Below are 14,637 nucleotides of genomic sequence, written 5' to 3' on the forward strand. Positions count from 1 at the left end.
TACACTGGTTTATGTCGATTTGATTTTTTTCTGTATGAATTATTGTAATGGGAGAAACACTTCTGTATTTTTTTCCAAGCCAGCAGATTTTCCGTAAGTTGTCAAATTATCAAAAGAGGTTTGTGGAAACAGACTTATGTCACTTTTCCCAAGCACTGGAGATATTTTCCTGCAAGTATTACTGTAACATATTAGAATTATCTATCCAGAGGACATCTTATCAAGTTATCACAACAAAGTAAAATTTCAAAGAGCAGTAATAGAGTTAAATTTTTTTAACACAGTACAAGGCGCATAGATATAATACTTTCAAGGAATCGACAAGATCTGGATCCATAATTGATCCTACTATGCGTTTAGAAACGAATGAGGAACAGCCAGTAGAAGTGGATAAGGAAAAAAAGAATATCTACAATCCTACCATTCCACATTGCCTCCAAAAGTACCAGCTAGAAGAGCTTGAAGTAATCGGACTTCTGGTTGGAGCAAGAGGTACCGCTACTCTCTTCATGAAAGATGTGTTTAAGAGGCTTGGAATATCTACATCTATTATTCCGATTGTAACTTTAGCTGCATTGAAAGGATCAATAAAATTGCTCTCCTGCAGCATACCTATATTCGAAATGAAACCAAGTTCATTAGCATTCTTTACTTTTTTGTAACACTTGCCTGTCTAAAACTAGGTATATTTCCACCAATCACAACATGTATTTGCAGCTATGTACTTGTAGGAATTTCATTGTCACAACAAAAATTAATGGTTCACTGAACTTGTAAACATTTATATGGTGAAGTACTCTTTGTCCCTTGTGGCAACTCACGAATAGTGAGAAGATTTCTAAATTAATATTTTAAGGAGACTATGAAGACCTCCTGATTGAGGTTCTGGCTGATATGTACCTATATCTACTATATGATGAGGTAGTACATCTCACTTGACGACATGTGTCAGTGAAGAATAATTGTTTGCATGCATCTGAAGTGTGATTAGTGGAACATGTAGCTAATCGGCGATGTATGCAATGGAGGGAAAAAGGAACTGGGCTACTACCCCATTATCTCCTGGCCTAGTTGCTTCATGAGTGATGGCTTATTGGTGTTACTTATGAGCTTCAAACCTGCCTTCGGACAGTTGACTAAACAACTCCCAGGAATAAGGGTGCAACTAACAAATCTATAACACCCGTTTCAGGAGAAAGGAAAATAATTTCAGGGGTATAGGCTATTTCATTAGGACTATACAGTATTTACTAGCAGAACCATTTGACTACAGTCGCGCTCAAACCTCCTGACGTTTCGTGAAAGCCAGTAACATGCGAGCGCGACGTTGTCACAACTACTCTCTCCGTCTCTGTCACTCAGCGGCAGTACTTTTAAAACTGTGGAGCGCGACCCTTTACCCGAGGTTGGTTTGATAGGAAGATCCAGAAGACTTAATAATAATAATAATAATAATAATAATAATAATAATAATAATAATAATAATAATAATAATTGTTATTATCTCCAAATTGCAATGAATGAAATTAAAAGTCACAAAATATAGAAAAATTAGTTGAGTCAGACGTAAATCGCTGAATTTATATCACTTTTGTATGTTTTACTTTTATTAGGGTTAATAAAGTTGTCGACAACGCAGAGCTGCACGCATTGTATTCCTCACCTGACATAATCAGGAACATTAAATCCAGACGTTTGAGATGGGTAGGGCATGTAGCACGTATGGGCGAATCCAGAAATGCATATAGAGTGTTAGTTGGGAGGCCGGCGGGAAAAAGACCTTTGGGGAGGCCGAGACGTAGATGGGAAGATAATATTAAAATGGATTTGAGGGAGGTAGGATATGATGGTAGAGACTGGATTAATCTTGCTCAGGATGAGGATCAATGGCGGGCTTATGTGAGGGCGGCAATGAACCTCCTGGTTCCTTAAAAGCCAGTAAGTAAGTAAGTAAGTAAGTAAGTAAGTAAGTAAGTAAGTAAGTAAGTAAGTAGGTAAGTAAGTAAGTAATAAAGTTGTCGAATGACATAAAGGCGCAGTATGATCAAATAAATTGAATAATAGGATTAATTTTAAATAGTAATTTTCTGTACAAATGAATTGATTGAATTGACATGGTCCTAAATAGCATTATGTCCATGCTGTCAGAGCACATTCTTACAAAAATGGCGGTTATTATATGCCTGTGTTCCGTTTAAGGAAAATGATGAATTAATAAAACGTACCTTTTGTGCTGAAAATTTCTACTCCAGTGGCAGAGCTAATAGTGAGCCAACATCGTCGTCGTCAGCCCCCTCACCATCTGTTTCACTGTCATCTGTGTCACTGTCTTCTTGTAAATTAATGGCCACTGGTTCTAAAATGTTATCCCGGCCAAACTCTTTAACGAAATGTTCCTCTTGTAATTTCACCGCGTGTTTCACGCATTTTACCCAGTCCTCAATTGTAACATTATCAAGTTCCTTATTTACAAGTCCTTCCACATCCCACATTTTGAAAGTTCTGTTGTTTCTAGCAACCTCCCTTTTCATCTGGCTCCAAATTAGTTCTATTGCATTATACTGGCAATGATAAGGTGGGAGTCATCATTTCATGCCCCATTTCATTGGCCAGCTGATAAAGTTCATACTTTTTCACTGCTTTAAAGGCAACACTTTTTCCAAACGTTCTGACTTAGTTTCTGAGGGAGAAAAACTAACACCTTTACTTTTCACCCATTCACTGATTTCATCTTTTTTAGAGGAGGTATTTGGTGTTCTATTAATGCCAACGGAATGGTATGGAGCATTGTCTATTCTAATTATACTCCCTTGCTTTAGAATCTAGATGATTTAGAAATCTGTTAAAAACCAATCGCGAAATGATTGTGCCGTCATTTCTCTGTGACAATCACTGGTTTTCTTTGATCTGAAAACTCATTTACCACCTGAAACGAAACCTGTTTCAGCTGATCCTACATGGCAAACAATAAGTCTACCTCCCTTTCCTAAAAGCACTTTAAGACCTCCATTTCTATTTGAGTCTTGCCAAACATATTTCAGAGAATGATTTTTGTTGACCCACGTTTCATCAAGGAAAAATCTATGTCACCTGATGATCTATCTGATCATGTGCATTTAGCGCAGAAACATCAGTCTTGCGGCAACAATATTATTCCCTTCCATTAGATATTTTCGCCCATCATTGGTTTTCCTGTAGCGGAATCCCAACCGATTCAATAATCTTTTAGTGGAAGAAACTGAACCTGAGTAATTTTTTTTCTAAGCAGTAGCCCTACGGTTAGTTTGTCAGCTGTCAGAAATTTTCCGTTATTGTAAAAGTAAAAAATTGTACGTCGTACAACGTCTTTTTGCAAGTCGTCTAGATTTGTAACTATTTTAGGAACATTTATAGGCCTATGCTTTCTAGGAGAATGGAACAATTTATCGGCACCCTGTGTTTGCGCTCTTTTAACTTCTCTGCATACACGGGGCACTGTAGAGACACTTAAAGAACAAGCCTCGGCAGTCAGTGTTTGACATTTTGAAAAGTTAAGATTTTTACGCATTTCTTCAGAAGAATATTTCCTAAAGAAAATATAAACACTAAACACCATTTTCCGAATTTTACTGCCATATTCACTGGATCCACCATTCCCACTTGTACTGGGCTCACTAAGAGACATATTAATAGTTTTGAGAATGCCAAATTGCCAACACATGAAAAAGATATTACATTACACTTTCATATACCGTACTTTAAACAGAGCCAACTGCACACAACACCATCAGAAATCGAACTGACATTTCAATTTAGTAGTCTCTCTTCTCTTCTCTTCTCTCAAAAACAGATAACTCTGTTTATATTCTGAAGAGACCCTTTGTTTGAAGCTGTAAGTTTGTGGTTCTCAAAATTCTTACATATGATAAACATTCCTTATCGCATCGCAGCTGTATAAACATCGTCCACTACTTCATTGCTGGAAGTCAGCACAAAAGGAATTAGGCAGAAGCTACTGTGACGGAAAAATTGGAAATCATACGAAATTACGATGAAAACAGTACTATTAATCAGAAACAACTCTCTGATTCATTAGAAATCCCATCATCCACATTAAAGACAATAATAAAAAATCGCGACTTAATCTTTGCAGCTGCGACGTCGGAAGGATGTAAGCGCAGGAAAGTGAAGGTGATAAACATGAGGACTTGGAAACACGCACACGACAAATAATTATAAATTACTTTTTTCGAAAGAGTTGAGTACAGTACATATCGTAAATGTCTTTAACGTACAGTACAGTAATTACATAATGGAGTAATACTGTATTACCTTTCATGAATCATGTATTTCAATAAAGAAACATAATAATAGATATTGTATATAAGTCGAAATTAGTATACCCGTCTAATACGCGGTCCCGGTTAATACGAGGTTTACACGCGGTCCCTTGAACAGCATCTTATCGGGGTTTTACCGTATTAACCCATAAAACTGGAACCACTGGGAGTAGAAATGTGATTTTTATTTCTATGTGTTCAGAAAACATTAAACATTCATCATATATACATGCAGGGTCCCAACAACATACCAATTTTCCCAGCGAACTTGTTATTTGATTTTGAGATTTCTAAGCGGCGACTATGCGGCGGGTCTGCGTATGTTGCAACGCAGCATGCCGCTATTGGCTATCGCCGATAAGCAGACACACCTGCAAACGTCAGGAGGTTTGAGCGCGACTGTAATCAAGAATACAAGTTTATCCAGCTATTAGATGCAATCAGTCATTGTTTTAAATGAATGTTTCAAAATGACTTTCTCTACTAAATTCTTTACCACCATCTCCAAACCAAAAAGTTGGGCTCATATTTTCGCATGACGCCGAATCGATGGTCTACCATGTGGGGTATTTCTCGCGGTTTGTATGTAGATAGGTTGTTAGATAGCAGTGATAGTGGATTCTATACTATTTAAAAATCTGCATAAGAGAACCGTATCGGCCTCGGTAGCGTAGTCGGTATATACACTTCAAATTTCAGATTTTATGGTGATATAGTATTAGAGAAATAGAGTGGAAACAAAGACACTATTGCTACAGCATTTCATACTTACGCAATATCATGTACTGAAGACAAAGGTAGGTACTCACCTGAAATAAAAAGAAGAAGGTATTAAATTTGTATTAAAAATAGCAACACAATAAAATATAGTTATTTCCGGTGTCTTTTTTATGCATGATGGTGCTTTAATATTGCATACATATTATATTACATAATAAATTTATTAGAATAGTTGTGATAATGTCAGATGTATTGTTTACAAAAGTGAGAATAAATATTGAAAGTTAGAAATATTAAAATAATTAAATTTTTATAACACCTTACAGTCGACTATAGTTTCAGAAGTTACTGAAATTTACTGATTCGTATTTTATCAATGCATTTATTGAAAAGTAATAAAGATCCGGTAACAATAGATTGTTAAGAAAATATTTCAAATGATTGGTTTTCAAATAAAAATCTGGAGAATAGTAGTTAAATATAACATTTGGGTTGCATTCAAGAAGTATTGATCATTCAATCTATCTTAAGTAAGAAGCAAATAATTGCATTGAGCATCATGTTAAATAAAAATTACAGATTTGTTAAATTATTTGGAAAGCGATCTGACAAAACTTTTTCGCAATTTCAGAAATTTCTTACTAATTTACTCTTCTATTCCAACCCTTATCCCAGGAATATAAAACAAACAGAAGCAACGAAGAAAAACTTAAACAGTGACTACATATTCGTACTTGTTTTACATAATATCTGGATATTAAGAAGCCTTCTATACACATCGATGCATTATGCAGCGAGTAAATCTATATGTAACTCCTCTGGAGGAAGATTATTTGGATACATTTGATCTGTACACTTAACATTTTTCATGATATTTTCGTAATAAAATTTCAGGATAAAGAAATCGATAGATCAATAGCATCAGTATGGAAAACGTTTTGGAGTCTGTCCTTCATCCTAATGGACAAGAGCCAGAAATTGCAGAAGAGGCAGATCTTCAACAGCTGCATTGCACCTGTACTTCTGTATGGGGAGCAATCCTGGTCACTCACCAAGAAACAGGCATTAAAATTATGGTGATCTCAAAGAAGAATGGAAAGAAAAATACTCAGAATAAGCCTGAAGGACAGAGTCGGAAACGAAGAAGTATGACGACGAAGCGACATAGAGGATGTGGTCACACTCGCTAATAGGATGTAATGGCGTTGGGGAGGACACGTGGTACGAATGCAACCTACCACATGGGCACACACGGCGGCACTGTGGGATCCAAGAATTGGCTGGAGAAACCGTGGACGACCGAGAACCAGATGGGGGGACGAGTTCAAGTTGCAGCTAGGACTGTGGACCAGAATAGGACGCCAAAGAACACGGTGGAAGGACGCAGTCAACCAACTTTGAGTGGCAGCAACAACCAGTGGACAAGAAAACTAGGAATGTAATTTAATATATACCATCAGGTCGGCTCTTCTGATGATCAAGACTCGAACCACTTCTGTCCAAGTAGGAGGCCTTGCCCCACTAGAAATCTAAGGCTTAAATTATTATTATTATTATTATTATTATTATTATTATTATTATTATTATTATTATTATTATTATTATTATTATTATTTTAATATGTATTGGTGTGGATTCTGTAACATTCAAAAAGACTAACTTCGTTAATTCTACATTACCAAAGCCCATTATACAGGGACATCATTTTATTTTTACTTCAATTTTTATTGTACCTGAGTTTTTGAATGTACTTCACTCCCACCCCTTCTACTAATGAAGTTCCAACTCCACACAGAACCAAGACCGCAGATAGTAAGCAGTACTGAGTTACTGAGTATAGTACGTTCCTGAAATATGTTCGCGTTTTCCAGTGACGAAAGAGCTTTCAATATTGAATCATATTTTCGCACAGGTACTGTCCGTTTACCTACGTCGCATCCCGATTTCCCCCACCTGCTTCTGCTCGCCCCTCTGTAAAGACTAGTGGCTGTGCTGTCTTAGCGCTTTTTTTTGAAAACATTAATTTCTCTTAGGAATTGGACGTTTACGTAATATTATACAGCTGTTTAATTTAACTTAAATAAAAGGGCCTCGTTAAGTAATTAACTGTCACGTGATTTCCTCCCTTTCTACAATCCTGCGGCATAACCACTTGGACGGACAGTAGATAGCATGTCTGAGTAATTTTATATTTTCCGGTCGGGCAGAAGTGAAGATTAAATTTACAGTACGTAGAGTAGGTACAGAATTATTTCAACATGAGTTACTAGTACGAAGGACGAAACTGGCAATTGGAATTAGATACAATAGTCTATAGTGCGATAATATGCACAAAAGAACTGAAGCCTGTATCGAAATGAACGGCCACCATTTTCAAAATTGTGTTTAAATATTCATATTATGATTATTTTTCAATTTAACTTCATTCTCTATATTGTACGCTAATGTGCTGTAGACAGTATAATATACATTGCATAATGAATACGTTCGCATGGATAACTCACTTCGTGAGTAAAAACACTTATTCTTAATACAATACTGTACTTTGATTGAAGAAAAACCTAATGAAAATTATGAAACTCAAAATCGCGATATTTCCTAGTTTACGTAAATGGATGAACTACTTTTCTTCCCTCCTATACCTAGTAGAGTGATTTGTGTTTTACGCCAGTATCATCGAACTCCAGTCGTGGAGGGGGGAGCAAGCGGTGTTTCCGGTCCTCTAAAAGTATAGACAGGTTAATATTAAAAATGTTAGTAAAATAAAATGATGTCTCTTTATAATCAGAGATGCTGATTATGAAGTATTATTTCCCTATTATTGAAGTACAATTGAAAAAATCATGAATTGATACGTATACAGCGATTAAGAGGAAAATGGCTACATAATGTAAGGGTAAATTCTGTGCAAAATTGAGAGACGGTCAGACAGCATCCAGAAACTGGTTTTTCTTCATCAAGAATGTTGCACAAACATGTACTGTATGTACTGTTGTAGAGGTTTCAAAATTGAACCTTTTGATTATCTCGCCTAAATATCCTGAATGAGACAGTAAAAACCAATAAACTAAAAATGGTATATTATATTTCATGACCGAAAAGGAAAGTGTTAAGGCTGGTCCACAATAAACCGAGAATGGAAACGACAGCGAGAACGGAAATATTGTTAAATAAGTGTATTTAAATGTGAGCATTCACAATTAACTTTCACATTCCCGTTCCCGGTCTCCAGCAAGCTTCTCGATAATTGTGAATGCTCACATTTAAATACATCTATTTTAACAATATTCCCGTTCTCGTGCTCGTTGTCGTTTCCGTTCCTGGTTTATTGTGGATCAACCTTAACTCATATTTAATGTTTATTGTCTTCTGTGAAAGTAAAACACAAGTTGAAGCCACGAGATTCACTTACACAGACATTACAAACACAGTCAACACAGATCTCATGTAGTTCGAACATTTTTCATTAGGAACAGTGTTCGCAATGGCTACTTTTCTTAAAAGTGTCGAGAACTCCCAAAACGATACTAATAAAGAGAGAAAATATTAAACTGCGATGATGTGTTTGTAAAGAATGAGTTGCTATAACAGCAATGATGTATTAGTTATATTACGAAAAATCGTTTCATAATATTAATTTCATAATACAATTACGCCGTCATAATACAGAGTGTCACAAATTGACGTATACACTCTTTGAAATGAGATAGAAATACTATTTTTGCGGTTTATGATTCAGAAGGCGGTGGAAAGCATGGAAACATGTTCATCTGTTTTATAAACAAACATGGCGGTGCAATTATCGTTCGATGAACGTAAGTGGATACTGAAATGTTTTTTTTGAAAGTGGAGAATGTTGTTGAGGTTCAACGACGTTGGAGGGTTAAATTTGGAACACACCCATCTAAAAGCTTAATCATAACAAGAATCCGAGACACATTTGAAGTCGACGGAACGGTGCAAGATGTGTTGAAAGGGTGATGCGGAAGAAAGAGAAGTTCCACCGATAACGAGAGTGTTGATGCAGTCATGCAGGCTTTTGCACAAACCCAAAAGAAATCAATGAGGCAATGTTCTCGTGAGATTGGTAAAGGCAAATCCAGTGTTCATCGAATTTTGCGAGCTCAAAAATGGAAGCCTTACATTCTGAGACTTGTTCACGCACTAAATGTGGTCGACCCAGAGATGGATAGAATGAAGAGGAAGTGCTGCGGAGTTCCCGACTCGATTTCCGTATTTAACCTCTCCAGACTTCTACCTATGGGGAGCTCTAAAGGACACAGTGTATGCCACAAAACCACAAACACTGTAGAAACTGAGAGTTCAGATTGAATAAGCCTGTAAGGATATTCCATTAGCAACAATCCAATTGGTATGTCGCTGTTGCACGGCGTTGTTGGGAGTGCACTGTGGCGGAAGGGGGCTATTTTAAAAATGTGCGGGCTTCATCATCATCATCATCATCATCATCATCATCATCATCTGGCACTACAGCCCTAGGTGGGTTTTGGCCGCTCGTACAACAGTTCTCCATTCTGTCCTATCTTCAGTCTTCTTTTCCAACCCCTCACTCCCATTATTTCTAGGTCTTTGATGACCCCATTCAGCCATCTCTTCTTAGGTCTTCCTTTCTTTCTTCTGTTGTGGACTTTCTCTTGTAACATTCTTTTGGAAATTCTGTTTTCGTCCCTTATTTGTATGTGTCCCAGCCATCTCAACCTCTGGGATTTTATAAATTTAATAATATCTTGTGCTCCAATCAGTTGATTGATTTCTTCATTATAACGTATCCGCCATTCGTTGTTTTCATATACTGGTCTGTATATTTTTCTTAGGATTTTTCTCTCGAAACATCGTAGGAGATCTTCTTCTACTTTAGTTAGTGTCCAGGTCTCAGATCCATATGTTATTACCGGTAGAACTAAAGTGTGGTATATGTTTAGTTTGGTTGTTCTAGTAATTAGCCGAGTACTAAGCAATTCAACATTCACAAAGTACGCTCTGTTACCTGCCAGTATTCTGTCCTTAACAGTTACGCTCATATCGCAATTGTAATCGATTATGGCGCCCAAGTATTTAAATTGTTTAACTACTTCAAACGCCATATCTCCTACTGATAGTTTTGAGGAATGTTTCTAGTTTTGGCGGTAGGCATTACCATATACTTAGTTTTCTCTTGATTAATCATTAATCCCATTAGTTGAGCTGCATTAGAAAGTTCTGTGGTTAAGGTATACAAAACCTCAAAAATCGTATTTCTGTCTCATCTCGTTGCTGAGAAATAGTATTTCAAAATGTGTATACATCAATTTGGGACCCACTGTATATGTCAATACGTTTTAGTTGGCATTGTAAAATTTTACCGCACTGGAACAATAATGTGACATATTGTGCACGATTTTGTTAAGCGATCACGTTGATTTATAACTCTGCTGTATAAAAAAAATCTGCTATTTATTAAACAAAAGTCTGATACAGAAACCTGGCTATCGCTATAGAACTATTAAGAAATCCCCAATGGTAGAAGTTCAATTGTTAAGGATACATCTCTCGCTACTTCAGGATTTCTGTGCCCTCACGTAAGTGTTAAATGTAATTGCGCTAATGTTTGACTCAAATAAGTTGGGTCCCATACGACGACGTGACTTTTCAGACTTCCCTGAGGGCAATGCCTCACACATCCCTGTTCATTTAACTTCTAAGCCTCGTATATGTAAACACATGTAATTAAATCATGAGCGTGGCGGAAGAGCGACATCACACGCCTAGATGAACTCAAAATGTTTCATTTCTACCCCAACAGGCCGTATAATATTCTCAGTGTCTATATCCGCTTTCAAATGCAACGGAGATAACACAGCAGAACCGTAACATTTCTAGTTAACAAGCTTGCTAACCCACGTTCGAATCTCAAAGGGAAAGTGAACATGCATTTCCCTTCCAGAAATACGGGATTTGTTACTGGTTTCCAATGTTTTATTGTAATCAGTAGTAATGCGCTATAGTATCAACACAGCCCTCCTCGCTCAGTCGACAGAGCGCTGGCTTACGACGACTGTGGATCCGAGTTCAAATCCCGGCGATGGTGGGGGTGTACAGTACGATTATTAAGTCCTGACCGTCGCCGGCAATGTGCGCCTGGGTCAGGCGAGTCCATTTAGTCACGCCAAGGGGTGCTTGGGTTAGTCAGTCGCTTGTCTTCAGAGCAATTGGATGTCATGCGTGCGGTAGAGCGGTATGTTTCTAGTACAATTAAGCTGTACTGCATTTCTTTACAGACCGTTACTCCGGAGCTCTCCCCACTTTCCTATTACTTCTCCTCTTTCACGTCGTCGAGCTGCCAGGACTAAATAATCGGTCTGTATTTATAATAAATAAATCCGGCAGTTCTGTAGTCACTTCACCATCAATCTTTACAATTCCCATTTATTATCATCTCAGTACCGGCATCGAAAAATAGGAAATTATTTGTATTTCTGTGATGCCGAATCGATCGCCCGCCATAATCGGTATTCCTCAAGATTTGTCCAAGGCTTGGTAGATGACAGTGGTGACGGATTTTGGACGACTTACGCATTTGCATGAGAAGCACTGGGGACTCCTGTGTTCTTCCTTTTGTGACTGGGACTAGAAAACTCATGTAGATCTTAAAGGTACGGCAGACCATCACCAGATATAGGTTGATGCTCGGATTTTGTAACTAGAGAGGCGTATGTAGTATGGAGGACGATGGCGCTTCTTAGGCGGGTAATGTATCCGGAACGCAATCATAACCTCAACAGTATAGCGCTGGCCGCCTGTACTCCAGATTGCGGGTTCAATTCCGGCCCAGGTCGATGGCATCTAAGTGTGCTTAAATGCAACAGGCTCATGTCACTAGATATAATGGCATGTAAAAGAACTCCTGCGGGACAAAATTCCGGCACACCGGCGATGCTGATATAACCCCGGCAGTTGCGAGCGTCGTTAATTTAAATTTAAATTTCATAAGAATTGCAATTTTTTCGTTATGCGACAGATATGATGCAAGGCTACCGTTTAGCACAGGATAGAATAGAATTTTTTATTCGGTTATTTTACGACGCTGTATCAACATCTAGGTTATTTAGCGTCTGAATGAAATGAAGGTGATAATGCCGGTGAAATGAGTCCGGGGTCCAGCACCGAAAGTTACCCAGCATTTGCTCGTATTGGGCTGAGGGAAATCCCCGGAAAAAACCTCAACCAGGTAACTTGCCCCGACCGGGATTCGAACCCGAACAACCTGGTTTCGCGGCCAGACGCGCTGACCGCTACTCCACAGGTGTGAGGAACTCCCCCAATCTTAATACCATTTATAGTGTGTATTGAAACAATTAAAAATATAATTCGGCCCGGAACATTAGCAGTACGATTATTTATAGAGGAAACCCTCTCTTCTCTAATGACCAACAATTCAACAAAAATCTTCGGAAGATTGGGTTGAGGAAAGCACACTAAGTCCTAATGAGAAAGCTGGGTCTGCAATTCCCTACCTGTAATCGAATGCTGATCCTGTTACATGTAACTGGAAACTTCAGCTAAAGGGGAGACTATAATTGTTGATATTTGATATTACGTAGTAATAAGTATCTGATGTATGTATTACGGGATAGGACATAAATTATAATCAATTAGTGAAGCAATTAATCATTTTTAATACTCAATTACATTACCAGTACTAATAATGTCGATTATGTAATTCTGTATTTCATAATACATAATTAAAGTAGTAATTAATTACCGCATGATATCAAGCGTCACTCTACACATACAAGCTCTACTTCAGCATTTTGCGTTATTAACAAGGTCTTTTTACTATCCCAGGCTAAAATCAACTGGGAACATTAGCTGTCCATTAGACTATTCCTGATGAACATGGTTGCCAATAGCAGCAATGCGAACAAAATTTACACTCTGCACTAAAATTTACATTAAATCGACGTTATGGGAACAGAGAAACGTCATTTTGATCTAAAGAAAGGTCACTTATAAACTCAGTAACTAACGACGATTCTAACATAAAGTTGGAAAAATATTTCTTCGAAACAAGAATTTCTCATATAACTTACTTACAGTTAGAAAGAATATTTTGAAGTCTGCTTTATTTACCTGGAAATCTATAAGAAGATTTACTCCTATTTGAGATAGGGCTTCATGGAGAGAGAATATTTTAAATAATATGCATACTCTTGCGAAAAGGTTGTTATGTTGAATTGGATGTTATGTATAAAAATATGAAATTGTTCTTTACTCCAAATTCTATGGTAAATGTTCGCATCTGTTGATACAAACTTAACTCCTCTAAAAAATATTACTCTTCAAACAGATAATAATGGTTCATCTCCAACTCGGAGAAAGGAATTTACTGCATTTTTTTTACTCAAATACAAAGTGAATCGCAAGTAATGTCATTAATTTCAGGAGGTTATTCTTTGAAATATTTCAAACAAAACAGTTTAATACAATTTGGCTTGTTTTTAATTCCTTTTCGAGATGAAAATTAGGGTAATTCCGAGGGAAATAGCCATGCGGGCGAGACGGGCAACCGCTCTCATTTTTATCCTAATCATCTGTTTCGAATGAAAATCGGTTTGCCGCCAGATGTTAATTAAACGAAGTGATTGTTGCACCTGCGAAAAAGTAATATTATATCCGCGTTTTGTAGCCGTTCGTAAGTTTGTGAGCAAGCAATAATTTTACACTTCCTGAAATAACAATAGAAAAATACTGCGTTTTGTGAGGAAATTTGCTGGAAACATTATTAAAGAGGTAAGGCATCTTCAAACATTCTATCTTAACTGTATTTGTTCTCTTCACTGCTGCCAGTTTTTATTACGCGGTATGGCCATCTCTCCCGTAAAAAAGGAGAGATAGCCAGCATTTTTCCGGGATAGATGGCCTACAATTGGGGAGTATTTTTATGTTGAAAGTATCGATATTTCTAGATTCCGATAAAATATAAAGCAAGCCCGGCAGCAACCGCGTCTTTGGAATAAAGATGACTTAAACCGTGCTTTTGCCGTTAAATATGGCAATTCTGTACGTCAAGCCTTCATTACATTTTATATTCCAAGAAAAGCCCTGGAAAGAAGAGTTAAAACAGGCAATTCTACAAAGGGTGCAATGGGATCAAGTGGCAGATAGCAATGACAGTGAATGTAGGTTTGTTCGCCATATTAAATATGCAGGAACATGGTTTTTCCCTTACAGGGACCGATGTCTATAGTCTCGCTTACATTTTTGCTGAAGAAGTTGGCAATATTCTCTGACTGGCTGACAAGCAAGCATTCTGATGGGGGCAGATAAAAAAAGTAACTATTTTTCTTTCACCATGTTAATAATGTCACAAGAAGTGCTTATACAAATTTTGGCCACTCGACCGCAATTACGAAGCCGTTCAGAAAGGCATCCTGCCTAGGACTCGCGTTACGGAATTCACATTGGTTCGAGCCCTCATGGGAGAAGAAATTTTCTCATGAAATTTCAGCCAGTGTATGGGACCGGTGCCCACTCACCATCGTGATGCACTTGGGTAGCTACGATAGGTAGCGAAATCCGGTTACAAAAGCCTGCTGTA

The 14,637-nt window shown here is 37.5% G+C and overlaps 1 protein-coding gene and 1 pseudogene across 1 annotated transcript in view; one reads left to right on the forward strand and one right to left on the reverse strand.

Annotated features, from left to right (window-relative positions):
• The window catches only part of LOC138694561 (uncharacterized), a 613,293-nt gene that overhangs the window by 372,139 nt on the left and 226,517 nt on the right, over positions 1 to 14,637 (reverse strand). The window lies entirely within an intron of this gene.
• Positions 5,966 to 14,637, forward strand: part of LOC138695361 (NADH-ubiquinone oxidoreductase chain 5-like) — a 163,715-nt pseudogene continuing 155,043 nt past the window's right edge.

This window comes from Periplaneta americana, chromosome 2 (assembly GCF_040183065.1).
Source record: "Periplaneta americana isolate PAMFEO1 chromosome 2, P.americana_PAMFEO1_priV1, whole genome shotgun sequence".
NCBI lineage: Eukaryota > Metazoa > Arthropoda > Insecta > Blattodea > Blattidae > Periplaneta > Periplaneta americana.